This window comes from Eublepharis macularius, chromosome 7 (genome assembly GCF_028583425.1).
Source record: "Eublepharis macularius isolate TG4126 chromosome 7, MPM_Emac_v1.0, whole genome shotgun sequence".
NCBI lineage: Eukaryota > Metazoa > Chordata > Lepidosauria > Squamata > Eublepharidae > Eublepharis > Eublepharis macularius.
Window position 1 is genome coordinate 21,799,424 of NC_072796.1, and position 23,011 is coordinate 21,822,434.

The window sequence follows — 23,011 nt, forward strand, 5'->3', positions numbered from 1 at the left end:
TCTAGTTCAAAATGTTTGATTGAACTGATGCTAGTCTGCAATGGTAGCTCCAGTATGCAAGTTTGTTCTTTCCCCTTCTGCATGTGGCACAGCTGTGTTCAATAAATATTTGTATCAAAAATTAAGTGATAACTGCTTTCCCACATACCAGATAAAATGTCAAGATGAAAAACTGAGCAGGCTAGTGTTCTGTTCTGTGTATGTCAATGGGCAATACTCTATTATAAGATAATTTATAAGACAAGTGAAAATCTATTTCACCAAGAGTTTGTCAGTTTGCTCTGTAGACATTTTAGCATACATTACTGCTGTTCTGTACAATACTCCTGTGGTGTGTGTGTGTGTGTGTGTGTGTGTGTGTGTGTGTGTGTGTGAGAGAGAGAGAGAGAGAGAGAGAGAGAGAGAGAACAACATCTGTCAGCAAGAGGTGGGAGTGTAGAAAGGGTTAAACAATCTCTTCTGGTCTTCCTCTACAAATATCCACTGAGCCAATTAAGCCCAGTTTGGGAGCTGACATCTACTTTTGCCCTGAATGATACCTGAGAACATAGGAAACATAGGAAACAGTGCTGCATTAATTAAAATGATCTCAATGATGCTCTCTGGCAGGTTTAGGCAAGTACCCCTTCAGAACAGGATATGTCCTTGCGAATTAGGAGTCCTCGATTCATTGTCCCACATTATTCTAGAATGCCCTCTTTTTGGTCTGTTACGCAAACAATTTTTAACTGAACACCTTCAGTATAATAATTTTATTAAAGGAGGAATTTTGGTTTACCTTTTAGAACATCATAACCCTTGTGTTACTTTAAGTGTTGCAAAATTTCTAGAAGAAGTTTATAAAGTTAAATTCAAGCATATAGCTGCACTTGATTGCTGAACGTTTATTAATTTTATTATTAACAGATACTAATGGCTTTTTTATGCTTATGCTTCTGCCTATCCCTGTCTCTGATTGTAGACTATTATTATTTCTAATGCCAATAAAGGTAATTGATTGATTTGATTTGAATTAAAATGATGAGCATAGTGCAACAAGAGAAAATGATACAGTAGCACCAGCTCCCTTTGCAATGAATGGCAGGCTTCCATTACTGTCAGCAGTGTTTGTGGATTGTTCTCAGTGGCTCAGTGGTTGCTTTTATCAAGTTAAGATATGACTGAAACATGGCTGTTCTAGTAAATAGTCTGCATTGTGAGATTTGCTCTTTCTTGTGCTTAATGGCATATGGCAATAGAGTTAAAACATTGTTCTGCCATGCTGATTTATTTAGCTGAAAGGCAGAGGGAATGAAAGCAAGGCGAACATAGGGGTTTTCCGGTATTTTGAACAGAAGCCAGCTGGGAGTAATGCTATTAGTCTTAATAACATAGTGGCTGGCTGTGTAATGACCGAGTGATCAAGATCTTATGTCTTATGAAAGAGAGTCAACCAAGGAGGGTTTCCAACTTTTTAAAATTTAATTTTGGATTGTCTACATGTTTTAATAGTGAATGAATTTTGTTCCATATAGAACTCGCTCTGTCACTCCACTCTGAAGGGGACACCTTTGAACTGGCATCATTACCAACTCTACTTGGAACGGGTATAAAATTTAACCTTCATGTTCTGTTGGTCAATGAGGACTTTTTTCTTTCTAAACAAGAAATTATGAGTTCTGGAGTTTGGGAGATATTTCTGAACAAGGGAGAGGGTTATCAGAAACGAAACAAAAAGTAGCTTCATGGTAAGAGATAACAGTGTATCTCTTAGCTTTTTTTAAAGCTGTAATGTCATTTACAGAAATTCAAGGAAGTGTGGCCCAAGAGTTCACAGAAAGATACAGGGTCCTAAACTGGGAAAGGGTCTGGCTTCAAAGAATGTAGATCATTTAAATTATTTCCTAAATACTGGAGGTGCCCTTTGAGATAGGTTAGGCTGAAAGTTACTTGCCCAAAGTTACTTGCACAAGTTACCACTTCCCAGTAGACCTGCACCACAGCTGCCTGGCTGAATCCAAAACAGGCTGCAGAAGATGGTGAGGGTGACATAGGAGGAAACACATCCCTACCCTTTGTGCTACTGCTGGACTCCAAGATGGAAGAGCATCTCTGCAGCTAACCTGGGTGGGTGGAGCAGGAGAAGGTGTACATCCTCCGCTCCTACTTCTGATGAGCTCCAAGACTCGGACTGAGGAGGTGGGGGGGGGTGTTTGGGGAAGAAAAATATGTTGATCTGGCCCTGTTGTTGATAATACATACTGTGGAAATACGAATAGTTACAGGTTATTTATTTATTTATTCATTCATTTATTATTTCTCATTGAGACCTGAGGTAGATTGCACAGTGTGTGTCAGTACAGTCAATTTCAAAGAATTTTCAATAAACTATGTAATAAGGTATAAAGAGCCCCGTGGTGCAAAAGAGCCCTGTGGCACAGAGTGGTAAGCTGCAGTACTGCAGCCCGAGCTCTGCTCAAAACCTGAGTTTGATCCTGGCAGAAACTGGGTTCAAGTAGCCAGCTCAAGGTTGACTCAGCCTTCCATCCTTCTGAGGTTGGAAAATGAGTACCCAGTTTCCTGGGGGTAAAGTGCAGATGACTGAGAGCCAAGCTACAAGTGATGCCTGACACGAGTAGAACACATGTCAGTTTCCCAAAAGTTTTCATGGGAAATGTAGGAGTCTCATTTAACAATTAAGCTCTCAGAACTGTGCGGGGAGGATGGGACATTTAAATTTCCAGAGCCAGACTGCAGCGTGCAGGTGACAGCCAGCCAGCCCCAGTCCCATTCACACCATTGGGAGGAAGGGTTCCCCCACCTCCGACAATCTTCAAACCCACCTTCCAGGCACTCCCTGCCCACCCACCCCAGGCTGGGGTAGTGCAGGCCGGGAGACAGGACCACTGTCTGTGCTCCAGCTGTGCTGTGCACCCACTCCATGCCCTTCCGGCCAGGTGCCAAAGCATCAAGGTGGCGGGCTGCAGCCCAGCTGGAGCCTCTCATACCCAGCCCTACTCCTGGGCACTTGCCCCAAGCAGCTGCAGCACCGGCTGGATCCCCATACCCAGGAGAGCCAGGGACAGGGCCGTGCATGCTGTGCAGGGACCTGCATGACCTGACTGGGCCAGCCCCCGCACCAGTGCTGCAACTGCTGCCACAACTGGAGACTCGTGAGTCCACCATGCGCCTTTCACCACACATGACAGTGCTGGAACATTGGCAGACAACAGGAGCTGGGTGCAGTGATGTCCTGCCTCCAGCAGGTAAATGGCAAGACTACCTACATAGCACAAAAGGCATAAAAACAGAGTAAAAAGCAGAACAGCATAAAGTAGAATACAACAGACAAACTAGCCTAGTTTTTTAAAAGGCCAGTAAAGAAATCAAATAGATTTCCACCAGAAGATACAAGTGCCTGAGAGAATAGTTATGGTTTGGTCTGATGTAGAGATGGGCAAAAAATGGGGGAGGGGGGAGAGAAATCCTGAGTTTTGTGGTTCGTCGCATTCCACTAAACACAAACTTTCACAAAATTGTCCCGTTTCACGAAATGATTCATTAGGTTTGTGATTCATCAGATCCCAGGGTCCTACAATGCTCACTTCATACCCAGAGATGCCAAACTCACAGGGAGACTTCAGCAGGCTCTTCTCCAGCCACGCTCCAAGTAGCTCTCTTCAGGGGCTTTTTGCTGAGTTTCCCCTCCCGTCCTACTGGCCTCCTGCTTTCTGCCACTGCTGGAAGAAAAGTCAAGCAGAGTGGATCTGCTTGGGTTTTCCTCTCTTCAGGTTCTCTTTGCTGACTTTTCCTTCCCATCATCCCATCCTCCTGCTGCTCTGACATGCCATCCCCCCTTGCCTCCAAGTTCTTGAAGGAAAAGCCAAGCAGAGTAGATCCACTCAGGATCTGTTCCAGGGAGCTTGGGGGTGGGGGAGAAGGCATGTCAGAGCAGCAGGAGGATGGGAGATAGAGAGTCAGGGAAGGGTTTCTGAAGCTGGGAAGCAGCGACAGAAGGAGCTGTTGAGGCTGCCTCCACTGCTACACCCCCATCCCATTATTAAAAATGGAGAAGGGAAACAGAGAGCAGAAGCAAAATCAAAAAGAGTCCAGTAGCACCTTTAAGACTAACCAATTTTATTGTAGCATAAGCTTTCGAGAATCAAGTTATCTTCATCAGATGCATGATACAGAGACTGGTCAAATACAGAAGAGGAGGGAGAGCGAGCAGAAGGAGTCTCTGAGTACAGTTCCTAGGCAAACTTGTACAGACACACATTGCTCAGCTCTCAAGCTGGCAGGGAGAGCTGCCTATCAAGGATATGTGGGCTAAAATTGGGGTTTCCACAGCAACAAAAGGTCTGCAGACATTCTGGGCCTATGTTGCCTAGGGAATCAATGGATTGGCACCTGCCTGTCTAGCATCACGAAGCATTCACGAATCGAACAAATTGGCCCCAAAAGTCATGGATTTCATGAAAAATGCAGCCCCACAAAACGTGTTTTTGTGATACACAAATCGGCCCGATTCATTACGAAATTTGATTCGTATTTCGATTCATACCCATGTCTAGTCTGATGCCAGAATATTAACAAGTTTGTCTCCAGGAAGGGTGAGCATATTCCATAGGACATTCCATTTTTGTTTTTCTTTTTGACTGCTGCTCTGCTGGAAATTAGGCAAGTGTTTACACAGCAAAGGAAACTGCACTTCCTTACTTCCTCAGCTTGATGGCCATCTAAAGCACCTGGGTCTGAGACATATGAAGCTGCCTTTTCCAAGGTATTATTTCATCTGAATGGTAGCAGCTGTCCAAATTAACAAGCTTGGCACCAGAAGAAGGAATGGTGACACACTTCACAAACAGGAGATCTCAGGTCCAGTCTTTGGAAGCTCCTGTTAAAGGATCCCATACAGCAGGTGTGGGGAAAGCCTTATTTTTGTGTGAAGTCTTGGAGAACTGCTGCCCCTCTGCGTAGACCAGAAGTCTGTAATATTGTTGAGCCTGTGGGCAGTTTTTCAATTTGAAAACAGTGAATGGGCATCACCACAAAATGGCTATGATGGCGGAAATAATCAACAAAATGGCTGCTATGGGAACTGCAGCAAATTACAAAATGTTAGGAAGTTCCAAGCCAAACAAGTGTCATCCTGTGATGGAGCCAGCTATTTCTGAATGGGTTCTCCTTGAAGGAACCAAGGTTATGAATTGAATGGCTTAATGCAGTCACTGACCAGCACAATAGCCAGAGGTCATTTCCTAGAAAAAGAACTGCAGGAACTCATTAGCATAACTCATTAGCATATCTCATTAGCATATGCCACACCCCCTGCCATCACCGGAAGTGTGTCAGAAGGCAACATCCACCCCTCAGGCCCCTTTCCCCAAAAATCTCCAGTTATTTCCTTAAAGCAGAATGAACTCAAAGCAGCTTATTCTCCTCTGGAGAGCCAGCTCTGCTTGCATGCATGGACGCACTCACTCACTCACTCTCTCACAAGTCACAAATGAAAATAAAGCAACAGAATGAATTCAAAGCAGCTTACCCTCCTTTGGAGCCCAGCCCCACCCGGCTTGCACTCACTCACTCACTCATTTTCTCTCTCTCTCTCACTCACGAGTCACAAATGAAAATAAAGCAGCAGAGCAGAATGAATTCAGAGCATCTTACCCTCCTTTGGAGAGCCCTCACCGCTTACAGGCCTCAAGGATGGCCCATGCCCATGCCCCCCCCCCAGTTCCTACCAGGGAAACCAGGAGGTGGTGCTGCAGCTGCTGCTGCCTGCTGCTAAAGACAAGGTCAGCCAGGAGGAAAAGAAATCATGTGTGCGGAGCCAAAACACATGTGACCTCTTTTCAGATCTACCGGAACGCCTTTCCGGCATGTTCCACCTCCAAATGAGCCCTGACAATAGCAAAGGTTATGCTGCCTGGGCTCTTTTGAATCACCTGTTCCAAGGAGATGGAGGAAAGCCAGGACTGGCTCTTTTCTTCAGATAAGAGAGGCTTTGGGGGAAAGGAAGTGAGCACCAGGAAACACTTCATTGGGCATCTTGGGCACCGCACTGAGGATCACAGGAATAGACAGTACTTAGCCAATGGTCTGACTTGGGATCAGACAGCTTGATACATTCAAATTGCCATGGTGACTTGAAGAGCATCTCCCCTTTCAGAGACAGTAAACTTCTCAGTACCAGGGCTAGGAGGCAATATCAAGGTGAAACCTTGGCTTCTATGCCATGTTCATTGGCACTTCAGACTAGTTGAACACCGTATGAAACAAGATGCTGGGCTAGATGGACAAGTAGGACTTATCTTATGCTCTTCCAGATGACAACTGTCCAAGCACTGGTGTTTGAAACTCTTTTAAAACTGGATTTTCCAGCAAATCCATACTTTCAAGAACTGTTTTTTTTTATGTCTGTGAACTCTCTTAACGTCTGTCCAATAATGCTGAGAGTTTGTATGGTTTTAGTAGGTTGTACATGTAGCTTATTCTGTTATTGTTAGTTTTTCTGTATTGAGCAATAATCAATGTTGACATCATATTGTACAATAATTTTTTAAAAAAAATTAAAAAAAACTAGATTTTCCACTGATAAAGTATAAGATCTTCTGTATGGGAAACAGAAGCTATAGCCCTGCTGTTGAAGCTGCGTGTATATAACTGTGTTCTGGGGACAATCCCTGTTTTGCATCTCACTTTTCTTGGTGAATAACTTAAATGCAATCATAAAGGATGATAGTGTATATGAAATGGCTACAGAGAAGGAAATATTTGTGAATGAGAAATATGCAAGCATTCACAGACACCAGCAATTATGCTTAAAGTGTGTTTTCAAATGTATTTTTTCACAATGCAATTTGTTTAATGGCGATGTGTGCACAATTCAATACTATCTGCTTGGCAGCAGGAGCAGAAGCCTACCTGCAGAGCTCCCAAGTTCTTTCAAACCCTGCTTTTCACCAACTAGACTTCATTCTAACTTGTTGGCAATAAAAACCAGAGTGGGAAGTGCAACTCTCACATATGACTTCAGCAGAAAAGGAAAGCAATTTCAAGAAGTGCTATTTCCCCTCTTCCGACGGGCAGCATACAGATGTTGACTTAGAAGGCTGGTTCCGCAAATGGAGAGCGTTTTATATCTACTTCTCAACAGATATAATTCCATCAAAACAAGAAGTTTTCCATCTGGAGAAAACTCTACGAACTGATGTGAAATCCTTTAGTGTGTCGATCTAATTTGGCCAATATATATAATGTCTGCTTTGCAGGGAGAGATGGTAAAAGGCTGTCACCACAGAGTAGAATTTCTCTTCACTGGAAGCAGTTGCGCTTTGTAAAACTTTGTCAGTAAATGCACTGTTCCCGTATTTGAAATGGGTGAAGGTGGCAGAAGGATCCTGTTTTTTTTATAGGTGCAGTGTGCCCACAAGTTCATAAAACTGAAAACTAGAGCCAGAACTAGACGATAGGAGCTCTCCACCGGCTCCGCTCAGCCCAGGAATTCTACCTTGCAGAATTCTTGATGCAGCTTCCTCTTTTGACTATGACATGTTCACGACTCTTCTCCGGGATCATCCCCCCATTGTAGAAAAGGGCTTCCCTTCAGGATGAGGAAGGTTTCATCCTTTCCTACTTTTACGAAGGCTTGTATTGTTAGAAAGAATATTTCTCAGGAATTGAATTCTGATGGATTTTAAGCCTCTTCCTCATGGTGATCTTCACATCGGGATTTCTGTGGATTCAACTCATGCAGATTGGATCAGCTTTATTCATCTACTAGAAACAAAGCCCGTTGTGGGAAAAAATACAACAGGCTCTAGAAAGGGGAGAGCGGGCAGGCAGACATTTCTTCCTCCTCCGTCACTGATCCTGGACGGCGAAGGAGTGGGGTGGGCATTGCACTGGAGGTTTGGACATAACGAAACATTGACCATGCATGCAGAAGTCTAGAGAGAAATCAATGCAGTATGGGGCCAGGACCAATGAAAAAGCCCCATGCAGAAATGACCTTAGTTTTGTCTGTTAGTGGATTACGTGTGGATTGTTGGTGTACAAACTTAAAGTTGACATTTTGGCAAGCTTTTGGAAGCATGTGGGAGATGGTTTATGAAGAAATAAATAAATACATGGGTTGTGCCACTGTATATTTTCCTAAACTGTTGTCTGTACTCCATTTCATCATTATGACAGCCAGCGTGGTGTCATGGCTTAGAGTGGCAAACTAGGATCCGGAGATCCAGGTTTGAATCCCCGCTTTGCAATGGCAACTTCCTGGTTGACCTACATCACAGGGTGTTTGTAGCAAGGAAAGTAGGAAAGTAAGAATGATGTTAGTCACTTGGGGAGAAAAGTAGGGAATGAACATCTCAATAAATATCATTGCTTGGTTGCTGTGGTGTGGAAACTCATAACATAGTGATGGCACATCACCTGTGCCTTGGTTTGCTAGATATTACAGCAATAAGAGGTTGATGCTTTCAAAACTTATGCTCCTCACCTAAGTGATGTTGTGCTTCAAAGAATACTCTACATACAGCCCGAAAAATCCACAACAACCATCAGTACTCTACATAGTTCAGTCCATCTGTATCATCAATAGAAAGTGTTCATAATTCTGTTCTCAGCTTTTCTTTCAATAGACGTGTGACAGTGTCCAGGGGCTGTACACCACCCCAAAGGATTTTCTACCAAGTCCCTGACTTTCCCACTGCATCAGAGAATTGCAGCACGAAAAATAATGGTTCAAGGAGAGGGAATTCTGGCTTGGATATAACCCACCCCCACCCAAGCCAGTAGCTTTTAATTGCGGTGTAAGGTAAAAATCTGACAAGATTTTTTTTTAAAGAAACAGGAGAAAAATTTACTGGCAAGAACAAATGTAAGGATAATAAACATGGAGATACAGTATGACGTTTGAATACTGTACATATTAACAAACCTAGTCTTCTGTTTAGTTAACCAGTTCGCTGCATTCTCTAACAACTGTTAACAGTCAACCCTAAGACCAAGCAGTCATTTCCCCACTAAGCCATCCAGCTTCCCAGCTCTTGAGTGCCTATGGCCACCTGGAGCCCCACTCTTATTGGCTACTGGGTTGCTAAGGTAGATTTTACTGTTCTACCTGTCACAAGGTATTTTCAGATTGAAAATTAATTTAAGAATCTGAGGAACTAGCTTGGAAATGACCAGCCCTCTTGTCAGATCTCTTAGATGTAAGCAGTCGGCCCAGCCTCCACCATTTTTAATAGCCGTTTTAACATGGCTGCTTGTGATATTAAAAATCACGAAGCCTCTGGAATTAAAATGTCGGCATGTATTGCAGCCAGAGGACCTCCAGCTAACAGTTGCTGAGTCCCATCTGGGAGATGCAGGCATGAAAGGAATGCCACATAGGAATATGGAATGATCAGAGGTGACTGGATTTGCAGTCTCTTCAGCTCCTAAGGAATCCAGCGCAACAAAGGTCTCACAGAGTCATCCCCACTTAAAACATTCCTTTCCCTCCTTCCGTGATGAGATCTCCTGTCCCTGACTGAGGAGCTAATCAAATGACATTCATAAGTATTTACAGTTGTTCCTGGGAAAGTACATTCCCCAACTAAATTCATCAACTTAGCTCCGGTGGACATCATTAACAAACTATCCCTTTGTGCAGTGTGAGAACAAATTTTGCATTTGCTTTCACATGCCCCAGCAGCTGCCAATCAAGGTAATCAAACCTTTTGTCAATCCCAGGAACTGACTGATGGAGTCTTTGTTCTATCAGCTTGGTGGGCCACCCCACCTCAGGGTATGTTTTACCCTATAAAGAGTAGTGCCTTGACCCATTCAAATTGTGCACACTTCCTGGATGCTCTCTTAGGATCACTTCCCTAAGCCTCTCTCTCTTCATACACTCTTACTGGATCCAAAGTACTATTCCTTTGAGGTTTGCCCTAAGCCTCTTGCTCCCTTGGCCAAGAACACTGGTGTTTGAAGCTCTCCCTCTGCAGACTTCCCTGCTGTTCAGATAGGTAATTACCGCCTTGCAATCCCTCAAATCTATTCCACCTTCACCACTGCTTTCCTTAGGCCTCTTGTGTGTTTGTGTGTGTATGCATTTTCCCCTTGAATAAAAATTACCCTTTAATTAAGAACACCTGCTTCGTGTGTATATATCCTTGGGAAAGGACTCCGTAAATTATTGGTGATAAGATCCCGTGGTTACTGGCCTCTTGCATAGCTGTCTTCCTTGCTTGCTAATTCCCCCAAACTCTATTTACTCATAAGGAGACCAATTCAGGTAACAAAGAAGGGCATACAGTTATCTCTTCGCACATTTATGTGACAGGCTTCTATTAGTTGTGCACCAGTTGAATTCCGTGGTGCTCCTCACAAGAATCTTGGCAATTGTAATGAGGCTGAGGATGCTGTGGGTTGGATCCAGACTAAATCTGCGGTTTCCACCCATTCCCCCTTCCTGCTGCAGCCCCTCCCTTCATGTCGTTCCTTAGGATCTCAAGAACAACATTTTGAGGAGATCAGTGATATGCAGTGGGAGAGGGAGGAAGGAACCTTCCATGAAGTCACTGGAAAATTTAGTCTGGATCCAACCCTATGAGTTCTTTAAGAGACCACCAGGAGCATCCTAAGCACATGCTTCTAACTCTGTTGAAGTCAGTGGCCTTAAAATGGTGTAACTCTGTTTAGGATTTCACAGCACATGTCTCATTCCAAAGACTGCACTTCCCATGGAGAGGAAAGGATTGATGACCAGTTTCAGTTTGCAGTTAATAGATAAGCCAGCTCCCCTCTAAGAGCAAATTCAAATGTTCAAGAAGCCTGCCTGGGACTTTATCACTTCAGAATTTGCAGATGATAGCATGTATTTATATATGTGTCCTACTTTAAATTCTCCTTGTTGTGGAAAACTGACATGTCAGGAAAAAAGTGCTATAAGATGGCTCATTGTGGGTGTAACAGGCTTTCTGGTGCAAGCTTCACTATATAAGAAATCACTACTAAGTGTCCTTTAAAAAGTATCACTCTGAGATAATTTGCAAGTCTAGGAAAAAAGCTGTTATACCTATATGTTGTGGTAATTACGTTACTGTTAATGAAAATAAGTTTGGGTATTGCAAATGGAGGATCAAGTAATGAGAGAAGCTCCTGAAGAACATTTTTCTCTGTATCATTTGCATCAAAATTAGTATGCAGAGTAAATGGAACTAATTAGAATGTTGGTGAGAGTAGCATTCAAAGCATGTTAGGAAAGGAATAGAAATGCATAATGGAACCTGCCATCTGCACCCCTTCCTTTCTTCATCTTGAATGATTTGTTGCTCAGCTGCGCAACCAGTGCTGCATCACTTGCAACCTACCTTGCCAAACATAGATTGCCAGCTTAATTGAAAACCTTGGTGAAGTTCCTCCTTTCGTTGTCTGGTCGGGATTGCCAAGCACCTGACAAGGCACAGAACCTACTACACTATCTTTCAATGTCTGACCATTGGTCCAACTAACTCAGTACTAGAAATGGCAAAATGCAACAAACAAGCCTGAAGTACATTTCGTTAAAGCAGCTTCTGCAACAGTGAACCTAATTTGGGAAATGAAGCTTTAACGAGTCTCTCCCTCAAAAAAGTTTGTGTGTTTCATTTTGGTTCATACCATGCAACAGCAGTGAAGGTGGGCAGGCAGCTGTTTTCTTTAATGGCAAGTCTACCATCCAATCAGATTCCCAAGGGAAGAGACTAAGCCCTTAACGTTATACCAGTTCCCTCCATTGGCAGGAAGGGGAATGTGCATGGTGCACATGAGTGCATTTTTTGTTTGGTGCTTCCTGAGCAATGGCATTGTCTCCCTGCCAGTTGGGTCACTGAAAGTCTTTCGGGGCTTTTTGTTCTCTGTGAATGGCAAAAAAGTATCTCAATGCTAGTTCACAATTCCCACCTATGCATCAACAAATATAGCTTTCTCTTCAGGTTTCTGCAACACCTCCCATCTAGCATCCAATTGCTAAAACATTGCTTTAAAAAAACCCCAATTCTCTACATAGTTTATATTTGCAAGCCATTGGCCTACTCGCTCCTGACTGCCACACAGCAAAATTAAAAGTTATGGGGAAAAAGAGGTCTCTTTTGATGGAGGTGGGGGAGGGCAATTAAATGAAACACCCTGTTTTCTCGTGGAATACGGAAACAAAAGGTTTTGCTGCCAGCCACCCCTCATTATGAGACTAGAAATGGAACTGCAAAGTAGAAGGAACATGGCAGCAAGAAACACACAAGAATGCAAAGGTAAGAATAATTTATTGGCACTATCATCACTTGGAGAAGGAAAAAAAGGGAATGTAAAGCAGGATTTTAAAATTTAATTCTGTCATTCCCTGTGCTGGTTGGACTTTTCTCAGCAGGTGACTTTGGTGGCCAGTTTCCCTCCATAGTGTGTACCTGGCCACCAAGACTTGCCTTTTCATTGCTGTGCGTGTAAAGTGTTTGAGGAAAAACTCAGCAGGTTGATGGTTTAGAAGGAGGACTGTGTTTTGTGCAAATTTGGTGCCATTAAGTGCAAAACGGCTGTCCTAGAGGCTCATTTGCCCAAGTCTCTTTGATAAGAACAGTGTGAGCGTGCACATGTGCAGCCAACACTCACCTTGTGCACACATAATACGCCATAACTCAAGATAATGAATGAAATGTATTCAAGCTGAATCAGCAACAGCCCACCCAGAACCAACCAACAACAGAATGGAGTTTGGTTGGAAACCCCGGATTAAAAAATAAAACAATTTTTTTTCAGTGCATACTAGGGGTGTGCAAGCCAAAAATTTTCGGCTATAGCCGAAAGTAGAAAGCCGAAAGAAGATTCTCTATCGTTAAAGCCGAAAGCCGAAACAAGAATCTCTTTCGGCTTTCGGGATTCTTTCGGCATTATTTCGGCATTCTTTCGGCTTTTTTGTATGGGAAAATGCCTCCGTCTTCCAGGACGCCTGGAGGAGGCATTTTCCCACCGAATAAGCCCTAAATTGGTGGGGACCTTCCTCTAACCCTTCTCTAACAACCACCCAAGTTTCAGACAGATTGAACTTTGGAGGGCCATGTTATGGCCCCCCAAAGCAGGTCCCCCATCCTTCCATAAGAAAGCGAAGGAGCAGCATATTGTTAGCATGCTGCTGCTCATCTTTCTTCATTATTTCCTATGGGGAAAAAATGAAGAGGCAGGCTTCCTTTGCCAGGGGTGGCATTTTGCATGCAAAATGCCCCCTTACCCTCAGGGGCCCTTCTCCCACCCCTCCTCCCACCCCCCACCAAGGCTCAGCCTGCTCCCACTTGGGGGGGGCATTTCATGGCCTCCCCAAGTAGGTGCTCTAATCTCTACCACTGACAGCTGGGGGAGGCTTGTGTTGCCAGGGGTGGCATTTTGCATGCAAAATGCCCCCCAACCCTCTGGGGCCCTTCTCCCACCCCTCCTCCCACCCCCCACCAAGGCTCATCCTGCTCCCACTTGGGGGGGCATTTCATGGCCTCCCCAAGTAGGTGCTCTGCTCTCATCTCTACCACTGACAGCTGGGGGAGGCTTGTCTTGCCATGGGTGGCATTTTGCATGCAAAATGCCCCCCAGCCCTCTGGGGCCCTTCTCCCACCCTTCCCCCCACCCCCCACCAAGGCTCAGACTGCTCCCACTTGGGGGGGGCATTTCATGGCCTCCCCAAGTAGGTGCTCTCAGCCCCTAAAGTCCACCCCTTACAGCCCCACACAAACCCAATTCCCCCCCAGCTGCCACACACAGACCCAAATCCCCACATTAGCCCCTCACAGACCCAAATCCACCCCCACCTGCCCCACACCCATAACCCCAGGAACAGGCTGGCAAAGGCCAGCCCTCTCCCTTTGTTCCCTATGCTGGGAACTTCTAAACTCTCTTTCCCTGGGCAATTCTGCACAGCCCAGGGGTGCCACAATGGTGGGCACACTTCTGAGTGCCAGCTGGTCCCTGTGAAAGAGCACCTGAACCACAGACACCCTCCCTCAAATTCCCCCACCACCTACAGAGATGGCTGGCCAGCCAGCCCCATTGTTCCCTATGATGGGAACCAACTGCACAACAAAGAATAAAACAAGAACAACACAAAATAAAGTTTTTAAAAAATTATTTTCTCCCTTCCAAAGTACAAGTAGGCAAAGCATTATGACACATTACACCAGCAGTCCCCCACACAGAAAAATTAAAACAAAACTCACTTAACATCAGAGAATCACAAAACACGATTCCTGTCAAAAACACTTTATTTCTTGAACAGCTTTAGGTTACACAGCAGGGGGGAACACCAAAGGGCATGGCAGCACTATCTTACACAAAAATAACACAACTCACTTAACATCAGAGAATCACAAAAGCACAATTCCTGTCAAAAACACTTTATTTCTTGAACAGCTTTAGGCTACACAGCAGGGGGGGGGGGGAACACCAAAGGGCATGGAAGCAGTATCTTACACAAAAATAACACAACTCACTTCACATCAGAGAAAAACACAAACACAATTGCTGTCAAAAACGGTGAAGTGGGTTGTATTATTTTTTGTAGTACATTGCTATCATGCCCTGTTGTGCCCTCCTACTGTGTAACCTAAAGCTGTTCAATAAATAAAGTGTTTTTGCCAGGAATTGTGTTTTTGTGATTCTCTGATGTTAAGTGAGTTGTGTTATTTTTGTGTAAGATAGTGCTGCCATGCCCTTTGGTGTTCCCCCCTGCTGTGTAACCTAAAGCTGTTCAAGAAATAAAGTGTTTTTGACAGGAATTGTGCTTTGTGATTCTCTGATGTTAAGTGAGTTGTGTTATTTTTGTGTAAGATAGTGCTGCCATGCCCTTTGGTGTTCCCCCCTGCTGTGTAACCTAAAGCTGTTCAAGAAATAAAGTGTTTTTGACAGGAATCATGCTTTGTGATTCTCTGATATTAAGTGAGTTGTGTTATTTTTCTGTGTGGGGGACTGCTGGTGTAATGTGTCATAATGCTTTGCCTACTTGTACTTTGGAAGGGAGAAAAAAAATTAAAACTTTATTTTGTGTTGTTCTTGTTTTATTCTTTGTTGTGCAGTTGGTTCCCATCATAGGGAACAATGGGGCTGGCTGGCCAGCCATCTCTGTAGGTGGTGGGGGAATTTGAGGGATGGTGTCTGTGGTTCAGGTGCTCTTTCACAGGGACCAGCTGGCACTCAGAAGTGTGCCCACCATTGTGGCACCCCTGGGCTGTGCAGAATTGCCCAGGGAAAGAGAGTTTAGAAGTTCCCAGCATAGGGAACAAAGGGAGAGGGCTGGCCTTTGCCAGCCTGTTCCTGGGGTTATGGGTGTGGGGCAGGTGGGGGTGGATTTGGGTCTGTGAGGGGCTAATGTGGGGGGTGGCACCCCCCTTGGTGGGGGGTGGGGGAAGGGTGGGAGAAGGGCTGGGGGGCATTTTGCATGCAAAATGCCACCCCTGGCAACACAAGCCTCCCCCAGCTGTCAGTGGTAGAGATTAGAGCACCTACTTGGGGAGGCCATGAAATGCCCCCCCCCAAGTGGGAGCAGGCTGAGCCTTGGTGGGGGGTGGGAGGAGGGGTGGGAGAAGGGCCCCTGAGGGTGAGGGGGCATTTTGCATGCAAAATGCCACCCCTGGCAAAGGAAGCCTGCTTCTTCATTTTTTCCCCATAGGAAATAATGAAGAAGATGAGTAGCAGCATGCTAACAATATGCTGCTCCTTCGCTTTCTTATGGGAGGATGGGGGGACCTGCTTTGGGGGGCCATAACATGGCCCCCCAAAGTCCAATCTGTCTGAAACTTGGATGGTTGTTAGAGAAGGGTTAGCGGAAGGTCCCCACCAATTTTGGGCTTATTCGGTGGGAAAATGCCTCCCCCAGATGTCCGGGAAGACGGAGGCATTTTCCCATTGAAAAGCCGAAAGAAAGCCGAAAGAATCCCGAAACGTTTCGCCTTTTTTCTTTCGGCTACCCGAAACGTTTCGGCATTCCCCGAAACGTTTTGGCATTCCCCGAAAGAAGCCGAAACACTTTTGTTTTGGCATTCTTTCGGCATTCTGAATGCCGAAACGCACATCCCTAGTGCATACTTCTACTCAGTATTGTTCACTCTGGCAATATTTTGCCAGGGTGTTCAGGCGCAGATAGATCTTCTCCACATCTGGCATCTAAGATGTTTTAACTGGAGATACCGTGAGTTGAACCTGAGACCTTCTGCATGTAAGGCTTGTACATTGCCACTGAGCTAAAGATCCTGCCTTTACATAGGCTGTGTTCAGCATGGTGACTTGTAAGGTAAAAAAAAAAATCCATGATCATAGAAGAAGTTATAGGTTTGCATCTTATCACATTGCTCAGCTAAGTGAAGTGCCTTCCTCTGCTGGCTCTTCCTCTAAAGCTCCTGCTGGAGGCAGAGTTCCTGTTTAGCAACCTGAAGTGGTAGGATACCATTCATAGCTTTAAAAGTAGATGAGGCAGATAGACATCAGTGTTAAGAGGGTTCAGTTTCTCCCTTGCTGTTGTAGGACAAACAGGAAACAAGTAAGATGAATGCCGTAGTCCTTGCAGAACAAAAAATGTGTGCATGATCGTGATGAACATGGGTTAAGAACAAAAAATGAAGTGATGGCCTCGACAACTATTGGTGTAATGGATGGAGTGCTGGCCTTACACAGTTCAGAAAGGAGTTTAAATCCCACTCAGCTATGAAGGTTATGATGCGGCCTTGGACATTTCCTAGCCATTTAATGTAGTTCACAAAGCATCTGGGATGATAAAGTGGGATAATCCTATGGATGCTGTCCTGAAATACTTGGAGGAGGGGTGGGATAGTGCCAAGTCAGAACTTTTTGGCAACACTGTGAGAAATTCTGTAGAAAAATACATTGCAAGAGATGTGATTAAACCATACTTCTATTTCCCTTTAATTCCAACATAGATGAAGTTGGGACTTGGAGTGGAGGTTTTAGCACCATGGGAGACACAGCTTCCCCCCACCCCCTACTTAAAATGCTCTCCTTCACAAGATACTGCAAATGCATTTTCAATATATTTATATATCTTCCCCATATTTATATTATAAATATCATCCCCATATTTCCGTGGTAATGAGAAAAACTAATAATTTGAATTGGGCTTGTCTGTATGCTGTTTTCTCACCGACTGTAATGCTTCAGTCAATATAGACATTAAATTCCTTTTTCAAAATGGTGGTACATAATTTAAGCTCAGATGTTATTTTAAATCAAAATGCTGCCTCTGTAGACAGCATGTAATTAATTTAAGATGAAGAGTGCCTTTTCCCCTTTAATTTGCTATCGCTTAAGATGTTTTGTTTTCTGTTATGTTTTACCATTAGGAGCTGAAAATTAAATTACTGCCCATCACAGTCAGAAGTTGAATGATTAACGTTCATGCAGGAACTAAAGATTGTCTTTGATGAAATAAAGTATTAAATGTCGAAGACATGTCTACAATGAAAAACATGGGAACATCCAATTCAATATGTATCCAAGTTATCAATATTTATAAAAAAATAATACTACCATTCACAAATAAATATACCAAAACTACAGTTCAGTTTATCTGAGATGGTCAGCGTATATTCCGGACACAGCTGCTGTGAAATGTGACTGCATTAAAGATTGTTAGAGTTAAAAAAAACAACCCCAGGAATGATGAGAAAGTCTACGCTCTATAGTAATGAGGTACAAGGCAATTAATTTTCTGTAATTTCAAGAGTACTAGGAAACTACCTTATTTCCAGCTTTTAGGTGTATGAAAAGAGGACATATTCTATATTTTCATTTATTCTTTTACTCAGTTGATGTAAAAAATTGACTTGCTCTTGCCTTTCTTTTTTTACAATAAGTAAATCTGGTGTGCCAAATAAACATTTAGTTCTTTGTTTTATTATATCTAAGTGATTCTGTAGTCTTTCTGCACCCCAAATAACAACCTTCTTTGGTCCATATTAACAAAGAACTAACAGAGGAGGAGTGAAGCCCTTTTTGGAAATTCAAAGGCTAGAACATTCTTGATTCAGAAGTGTTTCCCCTTTTCTCACATTGGTGTAGGAAGCAACATCAAAATTGATTTAGAAGGGTGTATCTCTGCTTTGGATGACACTGTTGGCTACATCTTTTGAGCCAAACAGGTTTCTATTTATTGATACAGATCAGAACTCATAACAGAACAATGTGATTGTAATTCGAGATGGGCACGAACCAGAGAAAAAACAAACCAACGGGTTCGTGGTTCATCAAATTTCACGAACCACGGACTTTCACAAACCTGCCCCCGGTTCGTGAACTGGTTCGTTTGCTTCGTGAAAACATCACATCCAGGTCAGAAAATCATCACTTCTGGGTCAGCAGAAAGTCACTTATGGGCCAGCAGAGGGTCACTTACAGGTCAGCAGAAGGTCTGCAGGAAGTCCATCCCCTGTTGCCTAGGAAACTGATTGATTGGCACTGGGCTATCTGCAGTGATGAACCAAAAAACGAACCAGCCTAAAGTTCCTGGCGGTACGTCAGAAATGGGATCTGACGAACCAATGGTTCGCGAACCACAAACCAGCCTGGTTCATCATGAATTTTGGTTCATGTCCATCTCTAATTGTAATAAGTCTAGCAAATTACTGCTATTTTCCCCAGGCCTCAACTTTAAAAAAAAAAATTCAGTTGCTAGATTTTTCCATTCTAATCATCACAGGGCTGACAATGGAACATAGCAGTTCTTGGACCATTCTATTCTAAGCACACTAGTAGGGGGCTGATGATGGAACGTACCATTCCTGTTTTTAAGTGTCAACATGGAACATACCATTCTATACCTTTACACAGGTAATAATCTTCTGTTCATAGAGAATGTTTTGTCCATTTGTATATATGGAAGGGTGATAAAAGAGGAGACTGCCATGCAATAATGTCTTAGCCTGTCTCTAGCCCTCTTCTGGTTATCTCAAAAAGGGGAATTGGTTTTTCATGGCTGATCCAGACATATGATAGTGACTTTGCCTGCTGGCCTGCCTTTCTCTTTTTTCCTAACTGGTAGAGAATTGGCTGTTTACAGCATCCTGCAAAGTGGTGAGCTACTGTTCCTTTGTTTCCCCAAATTTCTGATTGAGTGCACATCAGTGACCAATATTTGTTTAGCAGATGACAGGACACCCACCTTGGAATGACTGATCTATTAAATGAGTACATATACACTGTGGGAAAATTACCAAAATGGTTAATGGGCTTCTTGTATGCATCCACTGTGCTTCTGTTGAAGCGGAACTGTAATGTGAGATCAAGCAGAATCAACATGTCTTCTACAAAAATGGAGAACCCAATCATGCCGATCATGCTAATGGCTACTTGTTGTAGTTCATGAAATTCATTGTGGTGATCTGTGGGCAACTGATGGATGTGACACAGAGCATGTGGAACATCTTGTGTCCAATAGAGCCGGCAGCTTGAGCTAGCATGGTCACTAAGGCCATTTCCACATGCCCTTAAAGGGATGGTGCACTAATAGAACTCTGGCAACATCTCTGTTTACAAAATGGATGTGGGCTGCTTGGCTTCCATTTTTTTGAGTGCCCTTTCTGGGACTGCAGAAAGTGCATTCCCCCCAAAAAGTGCCAAAAAAATGGAAGCCAGACAGCCCACAACCATTTTGCAAATGGAGATGTCAGGATTCATGAGGAAAAGCCGCCAGAACTTGGTGAATGGGCCATCCCTTTAAGAGTGTGTGGAAACGGCTTAACGTAAGCAGTTTCAAAATGGCAGAATAATGGCCATCAAGGATAAGAGAACTTGTCCTTGGAAAGACAACATGATGTTAAAAATCCTGTCAAAACTTCCACTGATTCTAAGTAGACTTCCTGATACTGAAAATCCAGCTGGCTTCCTATTGATGCTCTATATAGTTTAGAGTATTACTTACTGGAAATCAATTTCAAGCGCTTAATAAGGATTGAAAAACTTGAAATCGTTAAAAAAGGCTAGTGTAAGTTTAGAAGATCAGCTATTGTTTTAAGTCTTTTATTGAGTCTATTCCTTTTACCTTTCCATAAATAATGGGTATCTTTTCGTTTGTATACTGATTAACTATCTTTTGTGAGTGTCTAAATTATACCTAATTACAAAGGCAGTTACCATAGTTACACTTTATATCTTCATTTCATACTGGATTTCTTACCATTTCTGCAGCTCCCTTCATTTATCTACCTTATTTGTTACTTCAGCAGCTCATAAACTTTGGAGGTAGCTTATCTTTATTATGGCTGTTTGGGAGGGGGAATAAAGCTGCAACATGAAAAGGGTAGATTAAATGTTTAGTATGCAGCCAGTTCAATTACCAGGAAATATCATTTAGAAGTCTTTTCTTTATGAAACATGCAGGTCTTTGAAAAGGATATGTAGGAAAATAAGTACAAAATCAATTAAGTCTTCCTAGAAGAGCTCAGCCCAGTGCACAAAGACCCATTTAAAACATGTAATCATTTTTTAACTAACAGCTATAATTTCTTTCCATACAAATGAGAGACAGATAAGTTATAAAGACATTTTAGAACAAATTCCAGGGCTAAAAGATCATTACCATTTTAATTACATTTTCAAAATATTTGTCTTATCTCTCTCCTGCTTTTGTAGAATGGATTTCTTCATTGACTTGGAGATCAGTTTCATGATGGCAGCATTATTTCCTGTATTATTTCATATCCATATATTGTGTTATAATTGAATAATTATGACCTGTTGGGTGTTCTGTCAAATGGTGCAGCATAGGTGCCTTGTTTTGCTTGCCTGCACATGACCACAAGAAAGAATTCTGACAAGTTTAGAATAGATATGGGCACGAACAGCAATACGAACTAAAAAAGCCATGAACAGCCCAATCAGCTCATCGCGAATTAGCTGTTCGTGAGGCTCCATTCTAAATGAACAGGTGGTCATTGCAAGCATCATTCATTGCTGTTCATTGCTGTTTGTCAAGCCAGACAGTCTGGCACCTGCAATTAATTCCCTTGGCAACTAGAGGCAGGGACTGCCTGAACTCTGTCTGAACTCCTGCTGTTGCCCTGGAAACCCCAATCTAAGCCCAATTTAGCTTGTTAGGTAGGTCTTCCTTTCAAGTGTGGAACTCCAAATTTGTTACAAAGAAGCAAAAAGCAGGGGGGAGGGGGGCTCCCAGTTCTGGTTTTGTAGACAGTGAGGGAGAGACGGCATTTTGAGAGACAGGGAGAGTGCATTGGAGCTTGAATTTTCTTTGTGTGTAGTGGGATAGGGATCTACCTCTTCAAGTTCCAGGGCTGCTGCCAGGTTCTGGGCCAAGCTATTATTTATTACTGGTACCTTTCCTGCTGCCTGCTCAGGTAAGGTGTCTGGGTGTGGTGCAGTAGGGATCTACTCCTTGAGGTTCCAGGGATGCTGCCAGTGTCTGGGGCCAAGCTATTATTTATTATTGGTACATTTCCTGCTGCCTGCTCAGGTAGGGTTTCTGGAAGTGGTGTGGTAGGGATCTTGATGGCTGGAGGAGAGCCTGCTGGCCCTCATGAACAATGAACAATGTACATGTTCGTGAACAGGTCATGTTCGTCAATGTTCATTGTTCATTGTTCATGGATGGCAACGAACAACGAACACCATGTTCATTTTTTTCTGTTTGTGCCCATGTCTAGTTTAAAAGCACAGCAAGGGAAAAAAATCCAGTGGTACAAGTGGAAAAAAGTAGTTTTATTCCAATATACTGCTTCTATGCTTTTCACTGATACTTATTCAGGAGCATCTGTAAAATAGTAAGACATATGCCATTAAAAATAAAATTAAAACAAAAAGTCATTAAAAATAATATTAAAAGACAGTAGATACTGAGCATTTACAGTGTAAAAACATTTAGAATCACCGAGCCACAAACTTTACAGTTACATTATGGGTTTAATACATCTGCTCTTCTAAACTTTGTTTGTTTGTTTGTTTGTTTGTTTGTTCGTTCGTTTGTGAGATTTTTATGCTACCTCTCTAGAGGTCTTGTCAAGGCAAGCCATGGCACAGCATAAAATATCCACAAAACAGACTTTAGACTAGAAGTAGAGCAGAAAACAGCCAAAAAGGTAAACCTTGGTAAAAATCACTGTTTTGGCCTGGCACCTAAAAGACAGTAAGGTGCCAGGCAAGCTTCAAGCGGGAAGGCATGGATTTATTTCATTTAATGCTTGCCGAATTGGGGGAGGTGGAAGTGGGGGGAGGGGAAGATATATAAAAATAAGGAAATCAGTCTCTGAAATTGCTACTTTATGGTCTTCGTGTATCACATTGAGCTACGATTTGAAATTTTTGGAATGACATTTTGGGCTTGAATTGCTTTCTCCACTCAGGGATACAATTCAGACCATGCATGTCTACAAAATAAGAGCCATATATTCCCACCCACTGCCCCTTACTTTGCCACAGGAAGAGTTTTCTCTCCAGAGCAGTTTTTTCTTTTTTAATATTACTAGGCAATCCCATTCCTGTGGTGGGAGTGGGGGATCCCCCATCCCCCCTTTTCATCCCCTGTCACCATTTACCTGGCTGGTGGGGGGAAAGGTGGGGAACAGTCCTCCCGGGAGCGCTCCCAAGGGCCAGCACAACTATGTCACTGACATCATCGTACTGTCCCAAGAGCTCTCCCGCGCTTTGCAGTGGGTCGATTTGGGCTCCAAACAGGTCAAATCAGGCCCGTTTGGACTGTTACCCCCCTACTCCCGAAGGTAAGGGAACCTGGCAACCCTAAACATTACACACAGAGAGTTAGCTGACTTTTTGTCTTTCTCTTCAAGCTCTCTCCCTCCCCTTTTTTCCCATTTGCATGTACTCAGAACCTGTAAATTTATTTGTTTATTTGATTATTTATTTATGTCCTGCCTTTCCAAAATGCCTAAGATGGCTTATAAAATATAAACATACATGATTAAAAGCATAGGTAAACACATGGGTGAAAACTGCAACATTGTCATGACCAGCTGCCAGGGACATCCATTAACTATTTCCATGA